Source organism: Macaca fascicularis, chromosome 9 (genome assembly GCF_037993035.2).
Source record: "Macaca fascicularis isolate 582-1 chromosome 9, T2T-MFA8v1.1".
NCBI classification, from domain to species: domain Eukaryota; kingdom Metazoa; phylum Chordata; class Mammalia; order Primates; family Cercopithecidae; genus Macaca; species Macaca fascicularis.
Window position 1 is genome coordinate 67982379 of NC_088383.1, and position 26069 is coordinate 68008447.

General features: G+C 45.9%; 1 long non-coding RNA gene across 2 annotated transcripts in view; it reads left to right on the top strand.

Annotated features, from left to right (window-relative positions):
- The window catches only part of LOC123575574 (uncharacterized), a 49352-nt gene extending 23483 nt beyond the window's left edge, over positions 1–25869 (top strand). Inside the window, exons 3-5 of one of the 2 annotated variants that reach the window (XR_012417751.1) lie at positions 18579–18681; positions 18805–18878; positions 23156–25869. This is a non-coding gene — a long non-coding RNA (uncharacterized lncRNA). Of the gene's footprint in view, positions 1–17704; positions 17875–18578; positions 18682–18804; positions 18879–23155 lie in introns of those variants that run through there. The other variant, XR_012417752.1, reaches the window with a different exon arrangement.
- The last annotated feature ends 200 nt before the right edge of the window (positions 25870–26069 follow it).

A 26069-nucleotide genomic window follows, 5' to 3' on the forward strand; every position in this document is an offset into this window, starting at 1 on the left:
CACCAACTTTTGACTTTTTGGCCAGCTAATGTGAATGAAGTCACACGTTGGTCAAATGTGTATTGCTGTATTGCAGAGTGATCCACAATTCTTTGTCCCCTGGGTTTCTCCTTTTGTGCTCCACCTACTCGCAGTCTTTGGCCATTATTCCCTCTTGTATTTCCTATCTTTTTCTCACTCATAGGCAAAAATTTCCTTGTACAGTCTTGCTATTGATTACTTCTCAGGTTTTGTTAATTTTGTCTATGGTGACCTTTATTGAATAGAAATCCTTGATTTCAATCTGATGAGATCCACGGATTGTTTTTCCCTTGGGGCTTGTGCTTTTTCAGTTTTGTTCAGAACATCTTCCTCTTCCTCAAAAGACACAAAGAAATTTGCCCGTCTCTTCATCCACATATATTTATATTTTATCTTTTGCATTTAAGTTTTTAATTCATTTTGAACTTACCTTTGTTCATGCTGTGAGATAGAGATCCAATGTTGTTTTTACTCACATAATAAATAATTTTCCCCACAGTCCTCCAGTAAACAAAAATCTGCCCTCTAATTTGTAAACGGTTTTATCATGTATAATTTCATATACATGGGTCTATTTCTGAGCCCTCTGTTCTGTTCACTCCTCTGTTCTATAATATGTCACTACCTTTTTGCTTCCTGTTACCATAGCATTATAATGTACCTACTACATGGTAGGATAAATTCTGCCTCTTTGTTTTTAGTGTTCAAAATTGCTCAAAACTTAGTTCTTTGTATAATGATACTCTTCCACATAAATTTTAGGGTAATATTACCAAGTTTCTCACAAATTTGTGATGAGTATTTTTTATTTGGAATTGCACTGAACGCACGGATTTATTTGAGGAGCATTGACATAGCTATAAAGCTGTTCAATCCATGAATATGGCTCACATATAGAATTGTGTACGTTCACTTGTGCACTCCAGTAGGGTTTTAAACTTTTCCTCCATAAAGTCATCCTGCAATATTTTTAGGCCAAATTTTAGGCATTTTGTAGTTTTCATGGCTATAGTGAAAATTATAATATTTTCTATCATTTTGTTTCATTGTTTGTTGTTGGTATTGAAGAAGAATGCTATTTGTTTTAGTAAGTTGTGCTATTTATTTTGGTAAGCACATACATAGATTATTTCTGAAAGTATATCCAAGAAGTTTATGAGAATTGTTGCCTCTAGGGAGGAGGACTTGGGGATCAGGCGTAAAAGGGAGGCCTACTTTTGATCACATACTTTTTAGGAGTATTTGAATTACTCTTTCAATAAAAACTAAACTAGATATGTTGAACATATTAGTATAAATACAGTTGACCCTTGGACAACACAGAGTTGAACTGTGCAGGTTCACTTATACATGGATTTTCTCCCACCTCTGCTACCCCTGAGACAGGAAGACAAGCCCCTCCTCTTTGCTACTCATTAAGTGGAAGTGGATCATCATAAAGGTTTTTGTCCTCGTTGTCTTCATGTTGAATAGGCTCATATATTTTCTCTTGCTTATGACTTTTTTTTTTTTTTTTTTTTTTTTGAGATGGAGTCCTGCTCTCTCTCCCAGGCTGAAGTGCAGTGGCATGATCTCGGGTCACTGCAATCTCCACCTCCCAGATTCAAGCCATTCTCCTGTCTCAGCCTCCCAATTTGCTAGGACTACAGGTGCATGCCACCAGGCCTGGCTAATTTTTTTGTATTTTTTTTTAGTAGAAACGGGGTTTCACTATATTGGTCAGGCTGGTCTCGAACTCCTGACCTTGGGTGATCCACCTGCCTCGGTCTCCCAAAGTGCTGGGATTACAGGTGTAAGCCACCGCACCTGGCCATGATTTTCTTAATAACATTTTCTTTTTTAAAGTTTACTTTCTTGTAAGAATACAGTCTATAATACAAATAAAATGCAAAATATGTGCTAATCAACTGTTTATATTATTGGTAAGACTTCTGGTTGACAGTAGACTATTAGGAGTTAAGCTGTGTGGGAGTAAAAATTATATGCACATTTTTGACTGCACAGGGGGTTGGCACCACCCCCTACACACAGAGAGACACACAGATAAACTATAGAGAGAGAGAAGAGCAAAAGAGGAAGAGAAAGAGAGAGAGAAGAGATCAGAACAGGCAAAGATGAAAGCCTGCATACACCACGCATGTTTCCCCCATGATGGAAAATGCCTCAACAGCTACACTTAATAACACATAGTGGCTGGGCACAGTGGCTCACGCCTGTAATCCCAGCACTTTGGGAGGCCGAGGCGGGCAGGTCACAAGGTCAGGAGATCCAGATTATCCTGGCTAACATGGTGAAACCCCGTCTCTACTGAAAACACAAAAAAATTAGCTGGGTGTGGTGGCAGGCGCCTGTAGTCCCAGCTACTTGGGAGCCTGAGGCAGGAGAATGACATGAACCTGGGAGGCAGAGCTTGCAGTGAGCCGAGATCGCGCCACTGCACTCCAGCCTGGGCGACAGAGCAAGACTCTGCCTCAAACTAATAATAATAATAATAATAATAATAATAATAATAATACATAGTAATGGCCAGCAGCCACTGTCTACTGTCTTGTCATTTGCTTGCATTCAGAATCCTGCATCTTAGTCTAACTTGAGCAATCCTTCCTGTTACTTTCCTCATTCTTACAAATATTCCTATACCTGGCAAAACAGTGGAGCAATAAATATATGTGAATTGGAATTACTCTCAAATCTTTTCAGTCTTGGCAATCACCAAAGTATTTTTTGCACATTTTCTTTCTCTAATTGTCTGCATGTGACAGAAAAGAAGTTTTATAAAGTTTCTAACACACATGCGCTTGAGGCTTATTCACCCTTCTTACCTGTTAAAGTCCCACACTGAGGAGTCCAGAATTCCAGCTAATACATGCTGAGTGATATACATGGAGAGAATGTGACCTGAGACAAGGTCAAAGCGTTGTGAAATGCTCATGGTTCATCCATTCCTTGGAAATGAATGTTGAAATAGCACTCTTGTCTGCTTAGCAAGGGGAGTGGATATCTTAGCAGCAAAACCGTATTTCAAAGAAGTCTTAGGGAGAACACCAATTGTGGTTGAGACTGTGTAGAGTTTACCGAAAACTCCATCTAATCCTCTGCAATTGACAGCTCCCTTGCAGTTAGGTAGTACCACATGACTACTTCTGGCCAAAGGACTCTGATACCAGTGAGTGTGACAGCTGTTCTGGACTAAGTGCTAGAATAGCCAGTGTGCGAGCCCCCTCCACCTGTTTCCTCCCCTGCCATGGTCATGGAGCATGGTCCCCATATGCTCCAGATGCTGCAGCTTCCAGATGGCAACATTGCTGTCAGCCTGAGTTCCAAAGTGACTACATGGAGCAGAGCCTCCCTACAACCCTCTATTGACCAGTGGCAGGAGTCAGGAATAAGTCTCTGCTGTGTTAACCAGCAGGTTCTTACCAGCACACCACAGTATAACCTAGCCAATTAACAAAACATGTCGATATTGTGAATTTCCACATGCAGCAAGGTGAAGGCAGAAGTGCCACAGCCTGACCTGTTCCTCTAGCCTTCAGCATCTTCTCCACCTCCCGTCAACCCTAAGGCACCTCTGGAGAACTCTAGAAATGTGCACAGTGCATCCCAAAAACCAGTGGACTCCTCCTTGTGTATTTAGAAATCAAACAATTCAGTTGTAAATAATCCATGTGTCAATGAAGAATTCTCAAGAGAAACTTAAGGCATATTTTCAACTAAATAAAAATGAAAATACAACTTACCAAAATTTGTGGAATGCAGTGAAAGCACTGCTTAGAGGGAAATAAATGGCATTAAATGCATATATTAGAAAAGAAAAAAGATCTGAAATGAATAATCTAAGCTTTCGCCTTATAAAACTAGAGAAAGAGCAAATTTAACCTAAAGTAAGCAGAAGAAATGACATAATAAATACTAGTGTAAGAATCAATAAAATTGAAGACAGAAAAGCAATAAAGAAAATCAACAAAACCAAAAGCTGTTTCTTTGAAAATATCAGTAATATTAATAAACCTATAGCCAGGCTAACTGAGAATAAAAGACAGAAGACACGAATTACCAACATGAGAAATGAAAGACGGTCTATCACTACTGATCCCATGGACATTAAAAGGATAATAGGAACAATTTCAAAAACACCTCTATGCCCACAAATTTAATAACTTAGATGAAATCGGCAAATTGTTTAAAGACATAAATTACCAAAATGCACATAAAGAGAAACAGATAACCTGAATAGCCCTCTATTTATTAAAGAAATTAAATCTTTCCAAATGAGTAAGCTCCAAGCCCAGAGGGTTTTACTGGTTAATTCTACCAAACACTTAATGAAGAAGTAATACCAATTGTCTACAATCTCTTCCTGAAACTAAAAGCAGATGGAACACCTCCTAACTCATTCTACAGGCTAGCATTACTCTACTATCAAAACCAGATAAATACGTTATACGTAAAGAAAACTACAGACCAATATGTTTCACAAACATTATGCCTAGAAATCCACATAATATTAGCAAATCAGAGCCAACAATGTATAAAAGAAGTACATCTCACTACCAAGTAATTCAAGTATGCAAGGCTGCTTCAGTATTTAAAAGACCACTCCATGTAATTTATTAACCATATCAACAGGCTAAAGAAGACCATTTATAGCATATTAATTGATACAAAAAGCATTTTACAAAATTTAACACACATTCATGATTTAAAAAAAAAACTCATAGCAAACTAGAAACTATAACTCCAGCAAACTAGAAATATTGGCAAAAATTTCTAAACTTCGTAAATAACATCTACAAAAAACCTATAGCAAACATCATATTTAATAATGTACACTTTCTTCCTAAGATTTGGAACAAGGTAAGAGTGTTCTTTGTCAGCAGTCCTACTCAATATTGTACTGGTTTATTTATTTATTGTACTGATCCTACCTGGTTTAATAAGACATGATAATAATCTGGTTTATTATTGATTTATTGTACTTGTCTATCTGGTTTAATAAGACAAGAAAAAGAAATGAGAGGCAGACACATTGGAATGTAAGAAATTAAACTGCCTTCATTCACAGATGACATGATTGTCTGTAGAATAACCCAAATGAGCGACAAAAAACTCCCAGAAAAAATAAGTGAGTACAGTAAAGTCACAGGACACAAGGTCAATATGCAAAAGTCAATTGCTGTCTTATATACCAGCAATAATACTGAGATTTGAAATTAATAAAACACAGCGATCTCAAGAATTCCTTTGCATCGTCTAGGCTCAATACTTCATAATGTTATAGCCTAATTCTCCCCATTGTATATTCTAAGATATATGATTTGTTTGTATCCCTGAAATCAGACGAGGTGGCCTGCTGTCCTTTGAGATCCAAATAAATTTGGCAGAAATTTTTTCACACATACAGTGTCCCATGCATTTATCTTAATATCTCTAGGAATTCTGAAGGAAGGGTGTATTAATCATGACTCTTGGGTTCACATAGGAAAAAAACTTAATTCAAACATGGGCCAAATACTATGAGTACTGAGAAAGGGCCTTCGGATTTAGCAAGATCATTGGTGACCTTAACAAAGTGGTTTCAGTTGAGAGGTGTGAACAAAAGACTGAATGAAATCCTCCAGAACTCTATCCTTGGTCTCTCTTATTCTCAATCTACTCTCGTTACTTTGAAAATCTCAGAGATGGAATTGAGAAAGGCCCTCGTCTTAGGGCTTTAGATTCCATCTATATGTTGATGATTCCCAAATTCATATTTCCACCTGAACTTTTCTCCCTAAATTCCAGACCTCTATACCAACTGCCTCCTTCACATTTCATAACAGAAATCCTCACTGTCTCTACTGCTACTCCCATCCAACTCATCTTCAAGGGTTGCTAGAACTATAGAAGTAGTCTCCTAATTGGTCCGTTTGCTACCACCCTCACCTCCCTCACAATCTATTATCATCCTAGGATTCAGAGCCTTGACAACTGCAGAATCAGCTCCCTCCTCTCCTCAAAATGCAGCAGCAGTTCTTCAATTCACCCAGGAACAAGTCTTGGTGAAACTACACAAAGCCCTATACCACCTGCCCCTCACCTTTTGTCCTGCCCTGACCTCATCTATTACTTACCACATAATAGTTGCTCAGTAAATATTTCTTGGAAGAATTATTCAATGAATGGGCAGGCAAAAACAACAAATGCTCACCACTGGTGGCCAATATTTTTGTTAGTCATATCCGCATGGAAGATTTTGCTTCCCTTTATTTAGACTCGGCATGGATATTGCCATCTAGAGAGAAATTAAACTCCCTCCCTTGATACTTGATACACATCAGTGTGTACATGCACATGGGCATGTATGTGTGTACACACACACACCCCCAACACACACACAAGCCCCCTTGGGCACAAAGCAGATATGACTGAAATTAAGAGGAAAAAAGGGCACAGGATGTCAGGATATCAAACTAATGCAAAAAAAAAAAATTAAATATTAGATACTGCTTTTAAAAGAGTGCCTTGATCTTTTCAGGAAATATATTGCTTTGCCTCCTCTCACCTTTGTTTCTTCTCGCCTCTCTTCTCTGCCCAACACTCAAATGTCTGATCATCCTTTTCCTGTGCACCAGTTTAGCTTCTTTTTGTTTCTTCCTCTCTTTCCCACTCTTGCTCTTAAGGTTTTACCTTCTTCAATCAAGCAATTTATTACTTTTTTTTTTTTTTAAACAAACACGGTTCTCTCCCTAAGATAAACTTTTGTCTCTGGTGTTAAGATGATAACTAATCCTTTCATCTCACCACAATTTATCTCACTTTCTAAAATCAAAGTTCTAAAGCCAATGATTCTACATGTTACTTCCTAACAGCATGTGTTCTAAAATGAGCGTTTTGGGGATTCTGTCTTTCCTTCCGAGTGGGACATCTGGGGTAGATGACTGAGTGTCCACAGTAGCTTTTCCCTTGCCCTGTGCAGCCTCAGGTGTCCAGGGAACTGCTTCACCTGTGAATTCTCTACAGTGTACAGGGGAGGGAGGAGCATGGGCTCTGGAGCCTGATGTCCTGGGTTTGAATTCTGGCTCCACTGTCTGCTATCTGTGTGATGTTGGGTGAGCTCCTTAACCTTGCTATACCACAGTTTCCTCGTCTTTAAAGAGGAGAAAGTAACAATGACTACATCAGAGAACTGCCATGAGGACGCAATGAAATAACAAGCACAAACACCCAGGAAAGTGCCTGGTACACAGTGAGTGTCCAGTAAATGGCAACAATGGTGACCAGTAGCACTTCCTTGGACAGGGTTGGGACAATAATAGACACTCCCCACATTTGGCATTAACGGACAGCAGTTCCAGGTCCTCCCACTATACCACTGTGCTTTTCTCTTGTCCAGTATGATGTGTCACTGAAATGCTGTACCGTGTCACGTGGTGTAGGCTCCAGCACTGCTGTATGATCTTGGATAAGCTGCTTTTCTTTTCTGAGGTTCAGTTTCTCCATCTCTGAGGTGAACACTTGGGGCTAGATTATCTCTAAGGCTCTAGTTTTGACCTTAGATATGTACAATCTAAAAGAAATAAACAATGACCTGTGTTACACTCTAAAGAAAACGCTTCCCCACCAGAGCCTTGTGGCCAACTGGATGGTTCTAAATACACAGACTTCATAGAGCTTAGAAGACATCTCCTGGAAGAGTTGACACTAAATGTCATAGTAAACATTGCAGAGTGTGGTGTAGCCCTCTGCTTCTCAAATGCAATGAGCACATGAGTCACGTGGGGAATTTCATTAAAATGCAGATTATGATTCAGCAGATCTGGGGTGGGACATGAGATTCTGCATTTCTAATGAACTTCCAGGTTTGTTGATGCTATTTGTTGGTGAGCCACACTCTGAGAAGCAAGCAGTTTAACATAGTGCTACTCCAGAACTCCAGGGAACACGGAAGACCAGAGCAGTAGGTAGCTTGGGAAAGGAGACATTCCTGCACCTCTAAAGGCAAACTCATCTCCCTGTCCCATGGTGAGCTTTGCTTGTCCCTGAGCACCATAATCTGCATCCAGTGGTGTGCAACCACCTGTGCCATTCATTAAAGTCCCCAGTCAAGGACCTGGCCTTGCATAGACAGAGCATGATGCTCTCTTATCTTTGGGGCAGCATTATCCAATAAGACTTGCTGTGACGATGGAATTGTTGTATTTCCTCACCTTCCAATATGGCAGCCACTAGCTACACGTGGCTATTGAGCACTTGAGATGCAGCTGGTAAGACAGAGGAACTGAATTTGTTCTCTCATTTCATTTTAGTTACTATAATGTGACCAGCCACACCTGGCTAGGGGCTACCATATCAGCAAGCAAGTTTCATATATTCCCAAAAGAAATGAGAGGGAAAAAAAAAAGATAGCTTTAGAGGACACTTCTATATTGTGGTTTCTGTAAAGAAAATAGACTTTAAATCTTAAAGTCAGTTGGCAATGCTTCCAATTGCTATCTTAATGGCTTTTGGCAAATCACCAGTCTTGGCATTTTGCTCATTGGTAAAATGAGGATGAGCACCCCTCAACAGCAGGACAGACTTCAGGTTTTTATATCTATGTATAAAACTCCTGGCACCAGGCACAATTCATAGTGGATGTCCCCCAAATAATACTTCTTATCATGTGTGTCTTCACCACAGAGACTGTCGAGTCTCCCAGCCTAAGTCTGGTACCCTATTATGAATCTTCTGTGGTCCTCTTGTGATACTGAGAGCTGTTCTGGCCCCACTTGCCAGAAAGATTCAGTGGGGAAAAAACATACCCATTCCCTCCAAATTGTGGGATGTTGGTGGTGGCGGAAGTCAGAGAGGGGCAGCTGGCTACCTAAGGTCACACAATAGTCAGAAGCATGAATGCTAGTCTTCTGTGCCCCAGCTCATGTCTCTCTGTTACATTGATTTCTACTTAAAATTAAAACATTACTATTTATTAAGTCCTGATGCTGTGCCAGGCACTGCCTGCGATCCTTCATCTAAGTTATTGCTGCCTTCACAATGGCCCTGAAGGATTGCTGTGATGAGGATCTCATTATTCCAGATAGAGAAACTGAGGCTTGGAGGAGAAAGTAATTTGGCTGAGGTCCCACAGCCATTTAGGGCTGAAATGAGGGCTGGAAGCCAAGTCCATCCAACCACACAGCCTGCCTTTCAGTATGGCTTCCTTTTCACCAGGTATCTGCTGTGTGTTCTCATTCCCAGCCTGGGCTGTCTCCTCCAGCCCCACAATTCCTTGCTCTTCTCTTGCCCACTCCAATCCCACAGGCTTGCACACAGGTGCACACGCATGCACGCACACAGCAGGCATCAAGACCCATCAGCCCTTATCCTGAATGACAAGGAACCATCCACGCAAGATCTGGGAGGTATGTGACCCAGGCAGAGGGAAGAACAAGCACAGAGCCCAGGTGGGGGCATGCTGCATGTCCCAGAACAGAGTGGCTGGAGCGTGGGGGCCAGTAGGGGTGCGACACGCTAGAACATGGATGCAAGCCCCATGGGAAGCAATCTGGACGTTCTTCCAAGTTCAACAGGAAGTTACTGAAGAGTTTAGAGGGGGATGATACAATCCAGTCCATGTATGAGCGCTGAGAGCTCATACAGCCTGCTGGAGTGGAGACCCAGGGCCATGCAGGCAAGTAGGAAGCTGTGCCGCCAGCTGGCTATGCGATGATACCAGCATGAAGGGAAGAAAAGCAAAGGCGGATGCACTGGGGAAAAGGAACTGACAGAGGACGGTTGGGTTTGATATGAAGGAGAAGAGAAAGCAGACCACAGGGATCTCCCAGGGTGTCTGGAGTGAGCAACTGGGAGACTGTGTTGGTGTGTGCTGTGTGATCTCCGTAAGGGCTCTAATTCTGCCCTTATCACCGACCCCTGTGTGGTCCCCCTCAAGACTGAAGTATGTGCAGGGGTCTTCACAGCCCTGCTGGTCCTTCTATAGTCCTTGCTGTCATGAAGCCTGAGCCTGATCTGAACATGCAAATGAGGCAGCTAGCTAATGACACCCTAATGAGAGATGTCCACTGAGACTCCAATGAGTGTTCTAACACCTGCGGATTGCAAGCTTTACTGTAGCTGTTCTACTAAACACAAACTGGGATCTCTGCTCAAGCTCCCATGTAAGGGGCTTATCTGGACCTTGCAGCAAGGCTGGATTGGCAGGAAGAGGCTGTACCGTAAGGGCCTTCTTGGGCTCCTGGACCACAGAACCCTCCACAATTACCCTTGATCCAGGGCAGGGGCAGGAACTGGATATTCGGGGAAATCGAATAACCTGAGGCTCAGATCCTATTTCAAGTTCAGCAATGTCCATGCAGCAAACATCACCGAAAGCTGAAGAAGGCATCCCCCTAAGCCCAGACATCTCTGTATGCTGGGGAATGTGGGACAGACACTCCAGGCCAGGGCACAACCTGGGCAGTCACTGAGAGATGGGACAGCACAGCATGTCTTTGGCCTCTGAAGCGCAGAGCATTTGGATGGGGTCGGATGGAGTAGTGTGACCATTCTTCGTATCTTCCAAAAGAAAACTGAGCAAGCATCGCAAGCTGTGTGGAAGAAAAGATTCCACAACCAGATCAAATTGACACGAGCTTCCAGTGCCACGCAGTTGAGTTTGGTCTTTGTTATGAAGCACCATGAGAAACCTGGAAAGCTATTTTCGTGCGTGCTTCTGATGAGAAGTAGGAGGCGGCGAGGCAGGGAGGGATGATGTCATCTGAGCTCTGCTCTGTTCTTTGAAAGGGTGCTCTGTCGAAAGCATGGAGGAGGTACATTTGGCAAATCAGTTTCCCTGTCACTGCCCACTCAGGTGAATTAATCATTTATTAGAGGCTGTCTGGGAGGAATCCTGAGACTGATGGTAAAGTCTGTAGGGGCAAGGGAGTGGTATGGTAGCCATGCCAAGCATGTGGCATTCTTGGCTTCGAATAAGGAGAGACTGGAGCAGGTGAGCTCCGGGAAGAGACCACTGCACTAGTCCCAGCAGAGGGCAGAGGGAGCGATGATGAAGGGAGGGGCATGGCTGAGGGGCCATAGCAGAAATGGGGACAGAACAGAGTTCTTTCTTCCTAGGGTTCCAGTTATTCTCTGCACTCTATTTCCCCTTCAGGTGGTCAGGGATTCTCCACACCCACCTCCGACCATGGACCAGCAGCAGTGGGCTCATCCAGCTCTCCCCTGTGATGGGGCCCAGTGGGGTGGGAGGCCTCAGGAAACTGCCAAGGCAGACGACCACCAGCGCTCAGGGAACAAGGCCATCGAGTTAACACTTCCTCCCCCATGCTAGTTTTTCCAAGAACACAGAGGTAACATTGTACCACATTTTATGAAATGGAAAATATTTGCCTGAATCCACAGAGACCTGCTCATACTAGTCACAGCTGCTGGGAGATCTTGAATGCTTTCTACAGACACTCTGTCACTCTGACTGCAGCACAGGTTATTTCATGCAGGCTCCTGCCTGCTGCCCAGGCTGGGCCAGTGCACTGTGCAAACTGTGCTCCATTAGATCAGCGGCAAGGAGGAAAGAGCATGTGGTGGGATCAGGAGACCTAGATTCTGAGGATGACAAGCTCAGGGTTGAAGGAAACCTAGATTATTTAATTTATCAGCGTCCCTGTCAAGTGACCATCCAGCATTAGCTTACATGCTTCTAGGGACAAGGATCTCACTACCCCTCAAGCACCTGGCTTCCATCATTACACAGTTGAACACTTGGATGTTCTTTCTCACATCAAACAGAAACCTATCTTCATAGAGTTTCTACCGTCCATCCCAGCACTGTGCTTTAGCGAGCTCCCTCTTCGTCTGTGCTGCTTTGCAGAAAGATGGAGGGAGCTTTCCACTCCCACTCCTTCCATGCCCCTGTTCTTAAGCCAGAAGCCCAGTTCCTATAGCCACCACTCACCTGCAGAGGCTTCTCTCTGACTGACCCTTTTGGCCCCCATTTCCCTTACAGTGGGCTGTGTTGCCCATGTGCTTGGTGACACACAGCCCAGCCACCTGGCAGGGTTGTGGTGAGGATCCAATGGGACCGGGAGCCCTTAGTAGCCAGGGACCCCTCATCACACAGATGCCCCAGTGCAGCATGGGATAATCACTGACCAAATGCAATTTCTGCATCATTGATGGGATCACTAGGGCCAGGTAAAGGCATTTAAAAGCACTTTGCCTTGAAAAGATTATGTGCCTCCCATATATAATGTAAAGTGAATTAACTCTAATCTGTTAGATATGTGCAACGACATCCAACAACATTATAATTTTTCCTTTGACGAATATGTCATGTCCATGCTATCTGTGAAATTATAAAATTCTTTCAAAGATAGTTTTTTTCTTTAAAATTGTTTTGTTTTTGGTGCCCGTGATTTGCTGGTGCTCTGTTAAGTTCTTTTTTTTTTTTTTTCTTGCTGTGTCACTAGGCTCGGGTGCAAAGGCACGATCTCAGTTCACTGCAACCTCTGCCTCCAAGATTCAAGCGATTCTCCTACCTCAGCCTCCTGAGTAGCTGGGACTATGGGTGCACACCACCACACATGGCTAATTTTTTGTATTTTTAGTAGAAACGGGGTTTTGCCATGTTGACCAGGCTGGCCTTGGACTTCTGACCTCAGGGTGATCTGCCCACCTCGGCCTCCCAAAGTGTTGATATTACATAAAGGCACGAGCCACCGCACCTAGCCCTGTTAAGTTCTAAGTCTTCCATCCAGTCGAAGAATTTAAAACCCAGAATCAAAATGTGGACAACATACCTTAGAATTTGGAGCTCAGAACAAGAGGCCTCATAGGAATCCTTGGACCTGGTTGAGTTCACAGGGTTCATAAATTTACAGAAATCACACGCAGAATTATAAGTGTATTTCTGGGGCAAAATTCCACAGCTTCCATCAGATCATCCAAGGATCTATAGATTCATGGAATTAGAGGTACTGCCACATAGATCCTAAAAACCAGTAATATAAACTGGTGCAACCACTTTGGGCAACTGTTTGTCAATAGCTCCTAAAGCTGCAAGTACTTACTCATATGCAATGATTCCATGTTTCCACTCCTCGGTTTTTGCTCATCAGAAATGTGCACACAAGTACAAAAAACCCAGCAAGTACAAGATATTCATAAACAGCTTTATTCATAATAACCAAAAACTTGAAACCCTCCAAATGTTCATCCATGATAAATGGATACCTAAATTTCACTATGTTCATACAGTGAAATATCACAGAGCAGTGAAATGAACAATCTACAACAGTATCCAGTGATGTTGAATATCACATCATAACATCGAACAAAAGAAGCCAGACACAAAAGACTGCATAGTGTGTATGACTCCAGTCATATGAATATAAAAAGCAGCAGCATTAATCTACATTGTTTCACATCGGGATGGTGCTCACCCTGGTTGGGAGGAGTGATTAGAAGGGAGAATAAAGGGGGCTTCCATTTCTTAGTCGGGGACTGCTTATATGAGTGTGTTCTGTTTGAGAAAAGTCATTGAGTTGTACCGTCATGCTTTTTGTATTTTTCTGTACGTACGTTACAATTCAATGACAAGTTGAAACTGTGAGGTCTGCAATGTGATCCACATCGGATGAAATGGCCTTTGAGGCATTCCTCAAGCTGACTTCAACTTTTGAGCCCAGAGTCTCCCAAAGGCCATGCATAGCTCTTATAGTGTGGAGTTAAGATTATCTGGCCTTTCTCTATCATCTCACTGGAGGCCAGTGACTGCAAAGTCCTATCTTCTCCTTCTGACAGGTCCGGAGCCCTTCCCCGAGCAAAGCAGGTGCTCTGCCACGTCTGCTAAAAAATGTGTTGCTAATGTGATCCCTTCGAGAGGACATGGGAAAAGCAGGACCTGGGAGCCTGAGACTGGCCTTCCCACCCCAGCTGAGAGTCAACAGGCAATTGGCCTGCTCGGATTACAGACAAAGGGGCTGGGGGGGTGGGGCGGGAGCAGGTTCACAGGGGGGTGAGGCCCAAATGAAATCACAGCTGGAAAAGCACTTTATGTGCTGTACATTGGCCTACCCATGCGTAGGATTATTGGTATTGTCATTGTTGTGGATAATGATAATAATAATTATTATTATTATAAATTAAAACAGTGTATTTCGTTCCCCTAACTGGAGGGCCCATTTGGAGCCCGGGGGAATAGCATGCAGGCTACTTCCAATTTTTTTCCAATTTGGCTTTAAAAAATTCAGCATGAAGAGATAGATTGGTCTGGGCAGTGATGCAGACAACACACAAAAAAGAGAGTGGGGGGCGGGGGAGGGCTGGGAGCCCTACTGGGCTTTCAATCATCCGGCTGCTGAGTGCCCAGAGCCAGTGCCTGATTTCCGGGGGCAGCGAAACCTGCACACTCATTAGCACAGGCCTCCACCGGCTTTCAGGTTCAGAGTGGGCGATTGTTCTCAGCTCTCTATGGAGGAAGGAGAGGAAGCTTGTATTTACCAGGCTCAGAGACTGGCCCCAAAGAGCCTCCCATGGGTGGGCAGGAAGCCCACAGTCGCTGGGGTTCTGGGGTGACCTGGCTGTGTGAGAGCCATTTATTTTCAGTGGGAGGGAGCTGACTTCAGTCTGCCCTGTGGGGAGGCCTGGAAGCTGCTTGTCTCTGAAGACAGATCCCAGGTGCTGCTTTCCCTCCGGAAGCAGCTAAGCAGCTCGGAGCTTCGGGGCAGGGGAGAGGCAGGGAGTGGTTGTGGGGGAGGTAGAATAGATACCAGGCCCAGACTCTGCCCCAGGCCTCAGCACAGGCCCCAAAGTGGGAGGCAGAGGGTTCACTCAGGGTGCCAGGCAGCCAGAGGCGCCGGTGGTCTGGTCAGATCAAAGAGCTTTGCAGCAGGTCCCAGGCATTTAGAGGCCTTTCAGGGGTTGGCTGGGGGAGTTGAGGGGATGAAGTGCAAGAGTTAGAGGAAGGGGGGAAAGAAGGGAGAGAGGAAGGGAGGTAAAAGTGAGAGGCAGGGAGGGAAGGGCCGGGGAGGGAGGACAAGGCTGGACCTGCAAGCATCTGGGCTGTGTCCCTCTAGACAGCCTGCTGACTCCCTCAGACCTTCATTTTTCTTCATTTTTAAAATAGGGAGGGACAGCTAATGTTTATTGAGTATTGACTGCCTTCCAGAAATGGCTCTAAGCGCTCTGTACGCTTAACTTGCTCGATCCTATAAACCGGAGACCACCGACATCCCCACTACGTAGGGGAGAAATTGAGGGCACAGCTTGGGAGGTGATGCACTCAGGGCCTGGCAGTTAGAAATTCACAGAGCTGGGATTTGTGCTCAGGAACTCTGGTCCCAGAACCCCATCTGCGCATCCACACCACACTCCCTGTCAGCTCAAGGCTGGGGAGCACCTCATTCCACACCCAAGCCCCCATAATTCTCATGCCACAGAACATAAGCCCAGGAAGGAGCTCCTGGAGTCCCAGGAGCAGAGGGGATAACAACACACACGGGGCCCTTCCACGCCACTATCCTCTGCACGAGCTGTGCCTTCAGCCTGGAGCGCCATCCTCTGGCCCCCACGCCTCCACCTCTTCCTCTAGGTGTCAGCTCCCCGAGGTCTCCGCAAAGCCTTCCCTGACCAGTTGGGCCCAGCCTTCCAGGCCCACCACGTGACTCCTCTGGTGCCTAGTGCCGCCCTCCACCCCACGGGGTGGCCATTTGCACATCTCCTCCCCCCGCGGACTCACTGATGCTGCAGTGATAATCCTGTCTCGTCCTCTTTAATATTTCCAGCACCAGGCATGGCAGTAAATTCATGAATAAATGCCCAAGGTCACAGAGCTAGGATCAGAACCTGAGGCCTTCGGAATGTCCATCAAACTGTCCCTTCCTGACCTCTCAAAATCACAGAAGCAAGGTCAGATTCTAGGACTGAAAGGGGAAGAAAGAGAACGTAAGTCCAGTGCCCCAGGTTAACAGAAGAGGGAACAGAGGCCCAGATAGGGCAAGACCCACGTCCAAGTCCACAGAAACACTTAGTTCTGGCTGAGCCAGGCCCCTGACTCCCTGCCCACCCTCCTGTAATCTTATAAAACTCATCCCTTTGCTACCTGCAGGGGACTAAGCGAGTGCCTCTCTCTGGCTGCAGCTGGGTGGTTTTGTAGAGGATGTGGCTGAGAGGACGTCAGCTGTGGCCCCGCTCAGACAGCTCTCTGTCCATGGGTGGCTTTGTACTGGAGTGTGCTATCAAAGGACTTGACCTGGATTGAACCAGTGGCCAATTACGCCTTCCCGTGGTGCACCGAGCTGAGCTTACTCCAGGCTGACAGGCTGAGGGGATAAACAACAGTGGATGGGCATGCCATCCAAATGACCCTACCTATCCAAGTCTGGCACTGCAGCCAGGCATCCATTAGCTATGTTACTCGCTGGCTCTCCTTCAACCATCATTAGTCACTCTGTTGTAAGATGAGAACAAATGAAGTTCAGAGAGGAGAGGTAAGCAGGCTAAAGTTACACAGCTGGTAAGTGGATAAACTGGGATGCCAAGCCAGGCCTGCTGGAATGCAAACCCATACTCTCCCTGCTTTACAGAAATCCCTACATTCTGCAAGAGAAGCACTGAGTCTCCTCATCTAGCACCTGTCTGTGGTGCCTCACTTTCCTCATCTGTGAAATGGGTAGGGTATGAGAAAAGTACTCACTGGCCAGCCAGGACAAGGCACCAGTGGCAGCCAGGCTGGGGGCTGAAAAGAATCTGAGCCAAGTCAAGAGCTCTCCCATCATTTCCAAGGGCACAGTATTAACTCCCACATTTGCCCCTCATTTGTTCAAGCAAAACCCTGTTCATCAAGGCCCAGTGAGGGTCTGGATGCCCAGAGGAGACTCTGGTCTAGAAGGAGGAAATACTCTTTCTATACCCATAAAACCAGTGAGCACAGAAAAACATGCCAGGTGCAATGTTCCCTGGCAATGTCTCCCAGAAAATTCCAAATCCTTCAGTGCTGGGTGAAGAGAAAAGCAGATTTCGTGGATAACTGCGTTAGGAAAACCCTGAATTGACTGAAGCTCAACAGATGACTGCAGGACTTTTCAGAACCTTTAAAATGCTAACAAGCTTTACAGTTCACCAAGAGAAGTGGAATGTTTTCTAAACATACTTGATCATGCAAAGAGTTTCAGAACATTTCAGAAGAACAATGCCTGTGTCGTACCCTTTAGAAAACCCTGTGCTGGGGAAGAGGAAAGTAGGAGCTACAGTACGTAAGTATTTAATTTACGGTAAAGAGGCAAGTAAATAAAAGGAGGACATAAATTACCAAATGGGGGGACAGCTTTTTCAGAAATGTGGCATTAAAAATGCACAGGCTATGTTCAGGAAGCAATGATGCCTCCGAACATCTCTTCCCCACACTAGCATCCCCAGGACAGCCCTGTTTGTATTTGGTTTGCATGTCTAGCTTCCAAGAAAGATTTTATTTGACAAAAGCGTTCTGCCACAGAAGGGGACATCTGTTGTTTTTCCTGCCCAACATCCATTCTCCCTGCTTCTGGTAATAGCATCTCAGTTTTCTTTAGGGAACACACCTCTTCCGCATTCTGTCCATGTGGTTTAGGGCACTCCATGCCCCAACCTCCTCCACCAAGCCCCAAGCCTGCCAATCAATTTATCGCACCTCTAACATCATCTAACCTCCACCTCCATGACTGGTTCACAGGTGGACATATCACTCACAGTGGTCCAATGAGCCTCGAGCCAGAACTTCTGCTGGGATTACTGGAAAAAAAGACTCATTTATTGCCAGAGTTCCTGCAAGCTCGGAGCTGCTAGAGGCCATCTTTGCAACCTCGTAGGGAGATCTTTTGGGAAAATGAAACCATCACAAAGGCAAGCAGAGTCTAGAGACTGAAACAGATTTCTGTCAACATCCTATGGGCCCTTGCTCCCAGCCGTGCCTGAAGTTGGCTGTACCTCCAGAACATAGACATTTCAGTTACTCAAAATAATAAATTTTCTTGTGTCCAAAACCAATTTGAGTTAGGATTCTGTCACTGGCAACTGACAGAATCAGCTGCCTAACAACAGTTATAAAACATGGCCCCATACAGGTTTTTTGTTGTTGTTCTTCATGCACATTATTTACTCATTCAAAATAATACATATTGAACATATATCATGTCCATGTAACCTATACAGGTAAGGCTGCCAGGTACAGATGTTCAAGTTGTGCACTACACAACTCCAGGGGATTGCCCTTCATGCAGTGGCCCTCTTGGGTTACACAGTGTAGCACCCTTGGGCCATGGGAATACAGGAATATATAAATCAGCCCACCACACAGAAAGGTTCCATGTCTCACTACACCCTCTCAACCCTGCCATTCTCTGGAGTGGTAAGGAAATGAAGAGACTCATAGTAGGAAAAACATAAGGTATGGTATTAGGACACCTGGATTGGCATCTTCAATGTATTATTTACTAACCAAGTGACCTTGGATAAGCCAGTGAAGCTTTCTTAGCTGTAGCTTCTTATCTGTAAAATAGGAATGATAATATTACCATCCCTGTTGAAATCCTTTCTATTCTTCAAAGGCCAACACAATCACCACCTCCTCCAAGAAGCCTTGCCTGATTGTCTAACTGGCCACAAAGTGGTGACTCTGGAGGAAAACAGAGAAGTAAAGGCGCATCACGGGTGAGGAAATGACCTGGGAACTTGAAATCCCAGCCCGGCCCGTGCAGCCTGTTTTTCTTAGTCCTTCCATGCAGCGGGGCTGAGGAGAAACCGGCTGTGAGCACTCAGTGGGATGATTTGCAGATCGCCTCCTGGACACCTCCGAGTGCTGCCTTGAGTGAAGGGAGAACAGCTGTCCTCTCATCTCATCACCCAGAGTAAGAGAGGCCTGTGTGTCACCTGCTTCACCAAAGCTTGAGTGCTGTCAATTTGGGAAGAAGTGGCTGTAGTCATCATCCAGACCACTCTTAACTCCCCAGGGAAGAAGGCTCCATTATTCTCACCTCTACCTGTCTTTCCCATGGGTTGGGGGTGGGGATAAACTGTGGCAGGCAGAAATGACACCCCGGCTTGTCATTGTCCCCCAGATTTCAGGGTATAGGGACTCTCCCAGTCACCCAACCTGCCTGCTCTCTGGGGCTGGCCTGTCTTCCCACTAGGACCCCTCCTTCCCATCCAGGCCCTTCGGCTGGCCCCTGAGCAGGAGGAAAACACCCTCCAGCCCATAGGATTTGTTGCTTTCTTTCCCTCTCCACGGGGACCTGATAGGCCTCCAGTCCAGCTCTGTTCCAAAGCCTTCCAGACTCCCTGATGTCTGTATTTGCATGGAATCCAATCTTCTACACATCCCCCTCACCTCCACCCCAGCCCTTTCTTCAGACCCCCAGCCTAGGTAAATAGCAAATAACCCTCATTAACATTTCCTAGATGTTGTATTCTGCTCTCTTCTGTTGTATAAAACACGATACAAAAGACAGCCCAAAAATAAACAAAATGTCCTGTTTGTGTGTTATTTACAGCAGGCCTCTTCTAATCTAATCACCTTTCTTCTTCCCCCCATCCTCTCCCCAGCCCACTGCAACTTTGCAGGGTTTTATGAAAATGAACACGTTGCTCATGCAGCCGGGCTCCCTCCCTTGCAGGCCTCAGCATAAATAATTTATCTGAAAGCTGATTTGGTTGGCTACGCTTCTATAATTGAAGGCCATCCCACACACTTTATTGGCGAGCACGGGGGCTCGGGTGCGCTGACCCTGGATGGAGGGATTCAAAAGCCCACCATGGGCCCCTTCAAAGCCCCGGAGGCCCTTCTTCTTGATGTCCACTCCCGCCCTCTCCCTCTTCAGCAGGCCCAGCCCCCTCAGCCCTCAGTCTGTCAGGAGACTGAGCTGCCAGGCTCTTCCAACCATCCTCAGCTGGTTACAGACCGGTCCCTACCTGATAAACTCCCACCACCCTGCACAGACCTGCCTCTGCGCCATCCCGCCTGTCTGGCATCCTCTGAGCCCAGGGTGGCCCCGGGGTGTCTCCCAGGGCTGGCCCATGACGGAGTCTGAGACTAGCCCTGGGGCACAGGACAGGCCTGGACACCCCCCATTTTAAACATGAAGGAGAGGATGGAGTAAAGTGGTCTACACCCTGTCTCATGCCCTTGAGCTTCAAGGGGTCCCATGCTCCTGGCAATGCCCCAGTGTCTTCTTGACTCACCGATCATCTCCCTTGCAGACCACCAGCACCTCCTTGCCCCACTTCATTTAGTGGAGGGCCTTGCTGATCTTGGGAACTTGCATGCCAGCCCGCAGCACCGTGCACCATACACTGTCCCTCCTTCTGGCTGGACACAAGTCCTCTGCTTGCCCACTCCACCCCATTTCATCTTGCCTTCCCCAAAGAAAAAAATCTCCAGGAATCCTCTTGCAGTTAGCCTGCATCATCAATTTTCCTCCCTCTTTGAATTTTTGTCAGGTATAAAGATGCAGATAGCATGGTTGTTAAAGCATAACCTCAGAGCCATGTGACTGAGGTTCAAATCCTAGGTCTGATCCTTAACTACAGTGTGACCTTAGGCAAGTTACTTAACCTCTCTGTGCCTTAATTTCTTCATCTGTAAATGGGTAAGCAAAATAGTAACTACCTCATGGAGTGCTTGATGGATTAAATGAGTTAATACATACAAGGCACCTAGAACAATGTCTATCCATAGAAAGTGTACAAAATGCTTCCTATCGATATTATGCTGAAAATAAAACTTTTTACCCCACCTTCCTCTCCAGCTATCATCCCGATTTTCCTGCTGCTCATTTGTAGCAAAGTTCCTACAAAGGGATGTCTACATGCCCTGTCTCCAGTTATTCTCCCCTGCTTCTCCCTTGATCCCCCTCCCATCAGGCTTTCTCACCCTTATCACTGCTCCAAAGCACTTCTCATCAAGATCACGGTGGCCTTCACAGTGCACAATGTCATACTCAGTTTTGAGTCCATTCTGTACCAGACCAGTAGCAGGTATTTGATACAGAGAGTCAGTCTCCTCTTCATGCATGGTCTTCACTTGGTCGAGGACACCGCTTCCTCCTGATGGCTTCTCCTTCACCTCCTCTTTCTCCTCCTTCTCCCTGGCTTCTCATTCTCAGTCTCTTCTGCTAGATCTCTCTGACATCCCAACCTCTACATGTTGGATGCCACAAGGGCTCGATGCTATGACGTCTCCACTCCCTGGGCCAGTGCTTTTCAGTGGAGATACAACACAAGCCACGGATATAACTTTGAATTGTCCAATAGCTACATTTAAAAAGTACCAAGGAATAGGTAAAATTAGTTTTGATAATAGATTTCATCTAACCCAATGTAATCAAAATAGTTTTGCAACATGTAAGCAATATAAAAATTATCAATGGGCTATTTTACTTTTTTTTTCTAAATCTTCCAAATCTGCTGTGCATGTTACCCTTTCATGTAACATGACCCCTGCAGACCAGCCACATCTCCAGTGCTCAGTAGCCAAGTGTGGCTGGTGGCTTCCAGATTGGACAAGACAGCCCTAGGGGATCCCCTCCATCCTCACTGTGTGAATGTCATCTGTATCACCAGGACACAGAAATCTTTCTCACCAGTCTGGATCTCTCTTTTGAACTCCAGATTCTTGTATACAGTTGGTGCCCCAAAGATACATTGAACTTCAAGTGTCCAAAAAGAACTCAGTCAGAGGCCACTGGAACCTGACCATTCTTTAAGACAAGGACTTCAGAATCACTCTGACTCCTCTGGTTCTCTCAAAGCCCACACCCAATTCTTCAGCAATCCCCATGGCCTGCATCTTACAAACAGATCTGGCCTCCAAGCCTAGGTGTCTTCCTTCATCCACGGCGTTGTCCACACTTCCAGCACCGCTCCCAGAGCAACTGCAACAGCCTCCTGCCTTACCTTCCTGCTTCCACTCTTGGCCCTCTGGTTGTTTCTTTACCCTGAACCTGAGCATCATTTTAGAATAGACATCAGAGCTTGCCATTCCTCCACCCTTACTCCCTTGACTTCCCCGACTCACACAGACCAAGAGTAAACACCTCGCCACTCTCTCCCAGCTCAGCCCCCTCCTTCCTATTCTTAGGACATGCCAGGCTTGCTCCTGGCTCAAGATGGGTGTACTTACCCTTTTACCCACCCATCAGGCTTTCCCCAGGACAGCTGCAGAGCACATACCCTCCCTGCCTTCAGGTCCCTGTTCAAATATAATTTCCTCCCAGGGTCCTTCCCTGGCCATGCTATATGAACTTGCAAACCCAGCCCACCCCACGGTATTCCCTATTTCCTTTCCTTTTAAAAATATTTTGTCATGGTATTTAGCACCAGCTTACCTACTGTACGCTCTGTTGCCTGCTTTTCCTGTTAAAATAGAAGCCCTTTGGAGGAAATTGTTTTGTCACTACTATTTTTCCTTGCACAGAATAGTCACAGTCACATAAAATGTACTTGATAAAATGTTTTGGGTAGATTAATAAATGGTTGGGAAAATCAGCCATTTTCATATCAATATCAAGAGGTAGAAAAGAGTTAGAGACCTTGTTAGCCCTGGAATAAGATCACAAGTAAGCTTTGTTCCACATGTAAGGTGCACCCCTCCTAAATGTGTTAGGAGCCCCAACAGCATATTAAAATAGGTGGCTGATAAATGCACCCCCTGAGGTGTTAAACCCTGTCCTACCCAGCTCACCCCACTGCATGGAATAATAGTAATTATTGTAACCACCAACAGAGAGATGCTTACTGCAAGCTGAGCACTTTACATGTGTCACTTCATTTGAATCCAACAAATTTCCATCGTGACCAGGCCAGGAGAAGGGAAGAGTCTGAACCACTCCCAAGTCCCCCTCCCCCAGGTAGAGGGGTCTGGACTCACCCTGTGCCTCAGCGATTAAGCCCTCTGCCCAGCCTTGGTGTGCAGTCCTTGGGCCAGCTACATGGAGGGAACAATAAATACTCCTTTTCCTTGCTCATCCCCAGCCCTCCCCAGAGTACTCCACCCAGCTTGTATGGAACCCTGCTTAGTCCTCACTACTCCCTGCTATTCCCTGAGGGGCTGATCCTGTCCTGGCCTCCTGGAAGCTGTTTGGGATCTGATTTGAACTTAACCTGAACTCCATCTGTCTCTTCATTTCAGAATCAGGATGCGGTTTCCAGTTTCATGATGGCATTCGTCACTGTCCAAAACTTCCTGGTAATAGGACTCACCCTGTAGCACCATGATGGGTGTTACCGCCCAGGTCCCCCTTCCCAGAAGGGTTCTTTGCCTCTCTTCAGAGAGCCGCCTTGCCCAAGGTCATGACCTTCTTTGGATGGCTTACACCCAATGACTGAGGGAGGCAAGATGCAGAGGCCTGGCTGCCTGAGCCCCACTTGAAATGATGCTGAGGGGCTAGATGAGTTCCAGCAACTCCGTGGTGTCAGTCAAGCCGCATCACAGCTCCACCTCTCCCCTGCCCCATCCTGCCTTCCCCCCTGTTTCCCACAGGTGTTTGTCTCAAGGCATTCCTCTTAAGCGTCCTGCTTCATAAACTCCTTCTGAGAGTCTGCTTCCTGGAGAGCTCAACCTTCACCACCCACCCCCAACAAGATCCAACTCATAAATTCTCCTGGACACAGTGATGGGGCAGCTGGCTTTTCTCCCTGGCACCAGGACCAAGGAAGCCAGGCTTTGCCTATAATTGATTTCTGGCTCTGGCCCCCTCCTCCTGCCAGAGGCCCATGCAGCCCAGAGGCTCCAGTGGCAATGACCACGTAGAGATGCTTAAATCCAGCCATTTTGGTCTTTTCTATTATTTAAACCTTGGGGGCCATGGTGTCCAAGACCCATAGACCCTGGGTGCCCAGTGATAACAGCTCCCTGTCACTCTGCCCCATGAACAACTGATACCAGCCCTGGGCAGCCCTTCTTTCCCCTACAGAGGCCCTTGCTCCCTTTTGCCTTGGCAAGAGGCCCCACCTCAACCCAAGAGGTGCAGGAGGCCAGACTTTGCAGAGTAGCTGGCCAGAATCAAGAGACCACGATTAATTTGTTTCTAATGATCACTCCTTTCTGCTTAACCTGAGCTTGCCAGTAGAAGGGTCTGCTAAGACCAATCTGAGTGAGTCATTGCATCTGGGAACCTGTACTGTCTCCTGAATGTTCTCAGGTGATAGCCCAAACCTGTGCTGAGGAAAGAAATAAAGACAAGAAAGTTAGACAGGGCCCTCACTGTACAGAGGATGACTGGCCAGTCCAACACTCCAGATTTCAATTTCCATTGAGACTAAAGGGCCACAGCATAGGAGAAATAGGCAGCTGGGCCAGAGTGGCCTCAGTGAGTCAATGCAGGGATATTCACTGAGCATGTAGCTTGGGCCAGGGACTGCTTAAGAGGAAGCTGCTGGGGGAACACAGACCATGGTCCTCAGCACAGCAGGAAGCTGGGATCCCAGGAGCCATGGCAAGCTCCAGATGAGAGGTGAGTACAGACTTGCAGAACAGACAAAGAGTGAGGGAGCAGGGACTAGGTCAAAAAGCTGAGAGTGAAGCAGGCTTCTGTCCTTCAAGGCCCAGCCCAGGAGACCCTACGCCCAGTGATATGAGGTTCTCATCACTCTGCCCCAGGAACAACTGGTATGATCCCTGAGCAGCGCTGGACAGGGCAAATACCTGGGCTTTGAGTACTGAATGAGGTGTGATGCAAAGTCCCTAAGAATCATGACGTTATCCTTAGAGTGTCACCTTAAGGTAGCCCTGTTTGGTCCTTGCCTCTCATCCACCCTCCACACAGAACAGTCAGTTTAAAAAATGGCTTGGCTCAGGAACCCCTCAAGAGCAAAGACCTACCTCCCCCACTGCAGCCCAGCAACTTGTAGGGTTTTCCTGCAGTTGAACAAGTGTAGCTGGAATTGCATTCACCTACCTGTTCCTGAGTTCTCCTGGGACACAATGTTGGATTGGTGGGCACTAGGATATTCTTTTCACAAGTGCTGGAATATCACTATTTCAAACAGCTTAATGATCATTGTACATGTGCCCTGAGCAAGGCTGCATGAATAACTAAAATGTCAAATGTCTTTGTTTTAGCTGTGATTCTATCAACTCTGCAGGTCTCATAAGCATGAGCCACATGCCAATTAGAATCTCTGATGGTCAAGTATAAATGTCTTTGTTTCATAAAAATGAAAGAATGAGTTCATTATCACTTAACTCCCTCTAGAAGAAATAATCTTTTAAAAACTTAAGATCCATAAGGAGGAGGGATGGATTGTTAAAGCAGGTCCTCCCTAAAGATTGCTTCCTTGCCTGTGAACAGAATGAATCCAATGTCATCGTTTCCTAGGGCCAAACTTGAATTTCCTACTGGAACTAGAATTCCAGAAAGCCCTGGACGTCATTGTATATGTCAAGGCTGCAGACACACACACATCAATTCTGAGAGAGGGAGGACCTCAAGAGTGATGGTGCCTGCAGGCCTTCTGAGATAAGAGGAGGAGTCTTTCTGGTTTCCAAGGGGAGGAACCCAAGCTACAGTCTCACTGGCACCAAGGATTAGAGAGGGTAGTGGTTGAGGGCCCAGGGAGGCAGCTGCTCTCTGAAGACTTCCCTAGTGGAGCTATACCTCAGCTACAAAAAGGCAACCACAAATCTGTGTCCAGCACAGCTCCAATTCCAGGAAATTTCATTCTCTTTCACCAAGGAAAGTCTATACACATACACATGTATATACACACTTGTGTGTATATGTGATTATATATGTGTGCATGCATATATACACATATGCATGTGTATAAAAATGGTATTTGAATTATAGACTTAGACCTGTCTTTTCATCAAAATAAATAAACATGAATTTACCCATCAGAAAACTTCAGTTGTCAGGACCTGTGTCTGATATTTACCTGGGGAAATTTCCCGTCACTGGGGTAATGGATGTTGCCCCAGAGCTGAGCCCTGGGCTGAGGGGGTCGTCAGGGGATGATGAGGATGAATCAAGGCTGTTCCACCACTTCCTCCAGGGCTGTGCTCTGGGACCATGTGTGTGTGTGTGTGTGTGTGTGTGTGTGTG